The following is a 6213-nucleotide window of genomic DNA, read 5'->3' on the forward strand; positions in this document are numbered from 1 at the left end:
ACCAAGGCGGCCAAAGCAAAGAGGGCGGAAAAGAAGAAGCATGCAGGGACTGCCCACAGTAAGCCCCTTGCCACCATACTGATCGGTACGGCCTCAACCGGGGGAGGCTCAATGCAGGAGACGACGGCTGCAGTAGCGGCCTTGCTGCGGGGGGACCCACCGGCCCAGGCTCCCTTCAGGGGCAAGGCCACACTGGGTTCCCAGGCACAGGCAGACTCCATCGACTCCTCATTAGGCCTGCCCTTCTGTGCAGCTGAGGTGCGGGCCATGTCACCTGAAGAAGGGGAGGTGAGATCCCGGCCTGCTTTGCTGCCCTGATTCGCCGCATGGTCTCTGAGGAGCTAGGTAATCTTCCCTGCCCCCCTGGCCCCATCATTTTCCTGGTCCTCTCATCCCAGCCCATGGCGGCGGTGGCCACCATTTTCCTGGCCCTCCCCACACAGCCTGCCGCGGTGGCCATTTTGGGCTCCCACATGGGACTCAATGCAGGAAATACCAGTCACCAGCCCTTGGGAGGCCAGGAACACCCAGTTCTCTCCCCATATTGCTCCCCTTTCCCTTCGGACTCCACCCAACATCCGCGGCTGCTGGAACCGGGGTCTGATGAGGGCTCTGACTCTTTGGAGTCAGATAGGGAAGAGGGGGAACTATCTGGAGATGAGGAGGAGGCTTCTGGTCCCCAGCACCTCCCCCTACCATTTGCTTTCTTAATCAATCAATCAATCAATCTAATTAATTAATTAATTAATTAATTAATTAATTAATTAATTAACTTAACATATATATCTCCCAAACATTCGTCTCTGCAGACTTTCATCTCTGCAGACTTCCCAATCCTGCTGCACAAGGCCCACAAGATGCTTAAATTTGAAGGGATGGTTCAGCACCTCCCCCCGAGCTTTCTGAGGGAGACCCTGAAGAGTTACTTCCCCTTAGGGCCCCTGAGGTCTCCATACCCTTCCCTCGGCTATTCTGGGATCTTATCCAGGCTGAGTGGGGAAAACCTACAGAGAGCAAGGGACCTCCCCCTTCTATTAGGTGCTTTTACACTTCCAGCAAGGTGGTTATAGATAAACTTAAAGTACTGCCTGTGGATGCCGAAGTGGCAGCCTTGGTTACAGGGGCTGTCTCTGCAGGGATGGGGAGGATGCCTTAAAGAACATGGATGATAAAAAGTGTGATGCTGCACTGCGCAGGTCCCATGAGGCCACAGTCCTCTCCATGCGCACTTCAATGGCCAATACCATGTTTGCCAGAGCTGTGATACTGTGGGTCAAGGAGTTGATTCCACTGGTCCCACCTGAGCTATCTGCTCTCTGCCAAGGGCTCAACAAGTTGGGGAAGGCTGCTGCCTTCATGGCAGACTCCTCCCTGGATGCAGCCCAGCTGTCTGCTAGGGCCCTGGCTTCTGACGTAACAGTATGCAGACTCCTGTGACTTAAGAATTGGAGGGTTGACCAGCAGTCTCGAAACAACTTGGCGAACTCTGCCTTCAAAGGGGGCAAGCTGTCCGGGGAGATACTAGAGCCTGTTTTGGTTGAAACCAGGGACAAGAAGAAGGCCATGCCCTCTTCAAAACAGAGACAGGAACGTAGGTCCTTTACCTCCACCTCCTCTGCCCCCAAGGGCTTCAAGTCAAACCTTCGTCCACACCAGGCTAAGCAGGACAGATCTTCATGGCCCAGACCACAGTAGTCCTTTCGTGAGCACACCCCCATAGGCAACAGCACTCTGGCTCCACCGCACAATGACTATCATTCCTCTGCAGTGGGCGGTCGGCTATAGGCCTTCGCCCACACTTGGTCCACCACGTGCTTGGGTGTGTGGGTCCTGCAAACGCTCAGCAAGGGGTACTCCCTAGAACTAGCGGCCCAGCCCCCGGACCGCTTCCTTTCATCTCCCCGGTCACGCAAGCCAGAAAAGCACCAACTGATGCTGCAGGCCATTCAACATCCGCTCAGCATCCAGGCGGTCAAACCAGTTCCCTTGGGAGAGGAGGGACAGGGTGTTCATTCCATTCAGTTCCTGGTCCCCAAGAAGAACGGCGAATGGAGGGCAATTCTGGACCTGAAATTCATCAACCGATTCCTCCAAAGGAGGAGCTTCCTTATGGAGACTCTCCGCTCCATATTCATTGCCCTCCAAGAGAGCAATTTTCTGGCCCCAGTGGCCCTCAAGGAAGCATATTTCGCTTTTTAAAATTTTATTGGTTTTTACAATATCTTAACAATCCCGTTACATCTAATTAAGTAAATATAGACTTCCCACTCATCAATCTGCGCGATTCATTAACTATACAAGTCAACCTTTGCTATAGTAATTCAAAACATATATCCCTTATCAGTACTGTAAGTTTAGCCATCTCAGCATATTCCAAATTTTTTATCAACCAATCTTCTTTTGAGGCATTTCATTGTCCTTCCATTTCTGCACATATACTATTCTGGCCACCGTGATTGCATACATTAAAAATGTTAAGTTTCTTCTGGAAAACTCTCCTTGCGTTATTCCCAGCAGGAAGGATTCTGGCCTCTTAGGGAATGTCATTTAAAAAAAATTTGGTCTTTGCCTTCCCGCAAGACCAACACACATGAAAAAAAGTTCCTTCACAATGTCCACATTTCCAACATTTGTTTGGAACATTTTTATACATTAATGCTAATTTTTTGGGTTTCAAATACCACCTGTACATCATCTTATAATAATTTTCTTTTAAAGTATAACATGCAGTGAACTTTAAATCAATTTTCCATAATTTTTCCCAAGCTGTCATATCTATATTATGACCCACATCTTGAGCCCATTTTATCATAGTTGTTTTAATCACTTCATCTCTTGTCTCCTCCAAAAGCAACAACTTATACATCTTAGAAACTAATTTTTCATCGTTTTCACACAGCTCCTTCCCAAATTTCAACATTTGATCCTCAAATCCAACGTTAAGATCCTTCTTATAGATTTCATTTAACTGATGGTACTGAAACCAGTTACTAACCAAATTTTGTACTTTGATTAGGTTTTTTAATTTACAGCCCTTTTCTTGGAAACATAACAAATCCCTATAGGTACCCCATTCAGATTGCACATTTGTCTCTTTAATGTGCTAAAGCTTCAAACGGGGATAACCATAATGGAGTTTTAGATTCCAACCATTTTTTATATTTTACCCACACTCTCATTAGACTCCTTCTTACATAATGATTAAGAAAATCTTTATGCACTTTACTTTTATCGTACCACAGATATGAATGCCATCCAAACCTTCTATCGAATCCTTCCAGATCAAGTATTCTGGGATTTCTTAATGTTATCCATTCTTTTAACCACGTCAAACAAACAACATCAAAATACAACCTTAAATCAGGCAGGGTAAGACCACCTCTTTCTTTAGCATCTGTTAAATTTTTAATTTTAATTTTTGGTCTTTTCCCTTGCCAAACAAATTTGGTTATGTCCTTTTGCCATTGCTTGAAACAAGTTAACGTGTTAATTATAGGAATAGTCTGAAAAAGAAACAACATTTTAGGTAAAACATTCATCTTCACAACTGAAATTCTTCCCATTAAAGATAAGTTCATTCTAGTCCATCTTTGCAAGTCGATTTTTACTGTATTCCATATTTTAATATAATTATTTGAAAACAGCAAAGAGTTTTTGTTTGTCAACCAGATGCCCAAGTATTTAATTTTCTTCTCCACTTTCAGTTCACTTATTTCAAAAAATCTATCATTAGATTTCTGGTCCATATTTTTTGTCAACACCTTCGTTTTAGTCTTATTTATATTAAAAAAATTGGCCAAATTGTTGTATTTTTTGCAAAAGTCTTCCGATCTTCTCTAATGGATTTTCTAGAAAAAACACCACATCATCCGCAAAGGCTCTAAGTTTATACTCCTGTTTCCCAACTTTCGGGCCTTGTATTTGATCATCTTCTCTAATATTTCTGCAAAGCTCTTCCAGTACTAATATAAAAAGTAACGGGGGAAGTGGACAGCCTTGTCTAGTTCTCAAGGAAGCATATTTCCATGTCCTCATTCACCTCCAGGACAGGTGCTTCCTTCACTTTGCTTACCAGCAGGTCCACTTCCAATACCGGGTGCTTTGCTTCAGTCTCTCAACTGTGCCACACGTGTTCACCAAGATCATTGTGGCACTCATGGTGCACTTGAGGACAAGGGGGGTTGGTTCACCTTTACCCTGATCTAGGCAATCTTTTGATCTGGTCCTCCTCACTTCAGGGGGGACAGGAGGATGTCCAGACAACCCCCTCTGTCCTGGAGGCGCACGGCTTCATGATAAACCGTCAGAAGACTTCTCTCCTACCCAGGACGGAAATCGTCCACCTGGGGGCCACCATAAACACAATCAAGGGTATGTGTCCCTTCCCCTGGAGTGCAGGGACAAGTTGGTCTCTGTCTGCCGGTCTACAATGTTGCATCCCAGAACAGACCTGATGTCCTTGAGTCAGCTTCAGGGGCTGATGATATCCACCATAAGCATCATTCCCTGGGGTTGTTTTCACTCCTGTCCCTTGCAATGGGCCTTACTGTTCCTCCAGGACCAGATCCTCCAAATGTCCAGAACGAAGGTCAGCCTCCTCCCCCGACCCGCAGTCCGACAGTCGCTGACCTAGTGGATGTCACCGGCCATCAAAAAGGGCCTCTCCTTCCTTCCAGTGAGTCGTATCCAAGTGACAACGGATGCCAGCCTCCGGGGTTGGGGGGGTGTCACTGCCAGTGCCTGGTGGTGCAGGGGGTCTGGTCCAATTCCGAACAGAAAAATTCCATCAACTGGCTGGAGGTGAGGGTGATCTGGTATGTCCTCCAGGAGTTCCTCCCCATGGTTTGGAACCAGCATGTGCTGGTGAGGGCCGACAGCGCCACCACCAAGGCACATCTCAACAGAGAGGCCGGGACGAGGTCCCAGTACCTGATGAAGGAGGCATTGGCACTTCTCAACTGGGCAGAGAAGCATCGTCTCTCTCTAGAGGCTGACCATGTAAGTGGTGCTTCAAACACCGTGGTGGACTGGCTAAGCCAGTCTCAGCTGGACCCTGAAAAATGGTCCCTGGACCCGCTAGGAGAGGTTCAGTCACCCAGTAATAGACCGTCAGCCCAGAGGACGCCAAGCTGGCCCAGTTCCTGTCCAGGTACTGGACTCCTGGAGCCAAGTGGACAGACGCCCTGATGTCACCCTGGCCCCCCAGTCTGGAGTACGCTTTCCTGCCATTCTCCATAATCCCCCAGACAGTCCAGCGAATCCACAAGCTGCAGGTGGAGGTGATACTAGTAGCCCCATGCTGGCCCCTCAGGCCCTAGTTTTCGGACCTAGTGAAGTTGTCCAGATAACCCCCTCTGCTCCTGGGGTGTCACAGCAGGCTTCTCAGTCAGGGTCCGGTCTTCCATCCCGAGCTGGAGTGGCTCAGTCTCTTCACCTGGAGGTTGAGTGGGACTCCCTAGGGGCCCACGGGCACTCCGCTGTGGTCCAGGCCATTATCCTGGCCTCAAGGCACCCTTCAATGGTCAGAGTCTACCAATCCACCTGGAAGGCTTTCTCGAAGTGGTGCAAGTGCCTGGGGACATCTCCTCTTGTGGCCTCAGTGGCGCAGGTGCTGGGGTTCCTACAGAGAGGTCTGGAAAAAGGGCCTTCGGCCCAACACTCTGCATCGACAGGTCTTCACTATTTCATTGGTTCTTCAGGTGCACAGAGCCCCCTCCCTAGCCTCACACCCTCACGTTCAGTGATTCCTTAAGTGCGTGGCTATTCTGAACACACACACAGTCACACACACCACATGCACAGGTTTCCCTCCGGGTACCTGAATCTGGTGCTCCGGGCCCTAATCAGGCCCCTCGTCGAGCCCCTTAGGTCTGTTTCCCTGTGAATTCTCTCCCTTGCCATCACTTCTGCGAGAAGGGTCTTGGACTTGGCGGCCCTGTCCATTCGGAAGAAGCTGTGCCTAGTTTGCCCCCACTATGTTCTATTACGTATGGACCCTACTTACATCCCTAAGGTCAATTTGGTTTTCCATAGAGCCCAGGAGTTGATGCTCCCCTCCTTCTGCCCTAGTCTGTCTTCCCCAAAGGAAAGGGAATGGCACACTCTGGATGTGTGGTCCAGATTTACCTCAGGCGCACCAAGCCCTTCAGAGTTTCTGAGTCTTTCTCTGTCTCTTTCAAAGACTGATCTTTGGGCAAGAAGGTGACCATGTCC

The sequence above is a fragment of the Hemicordylus capensis genome, chromosome 2, assembly GCF_027244095.1.
Source record: "Hemicordylus capensis ecotype Gifberg chromosome 2, rHemCap1.1.pri, whole genome shotgun sequence".
NCBI lineage: Eukaryota > Metazoa > Chordata > Lepidosauria > Squamata > Cordylidae > Hemicordylus > Hemicordylus capensis.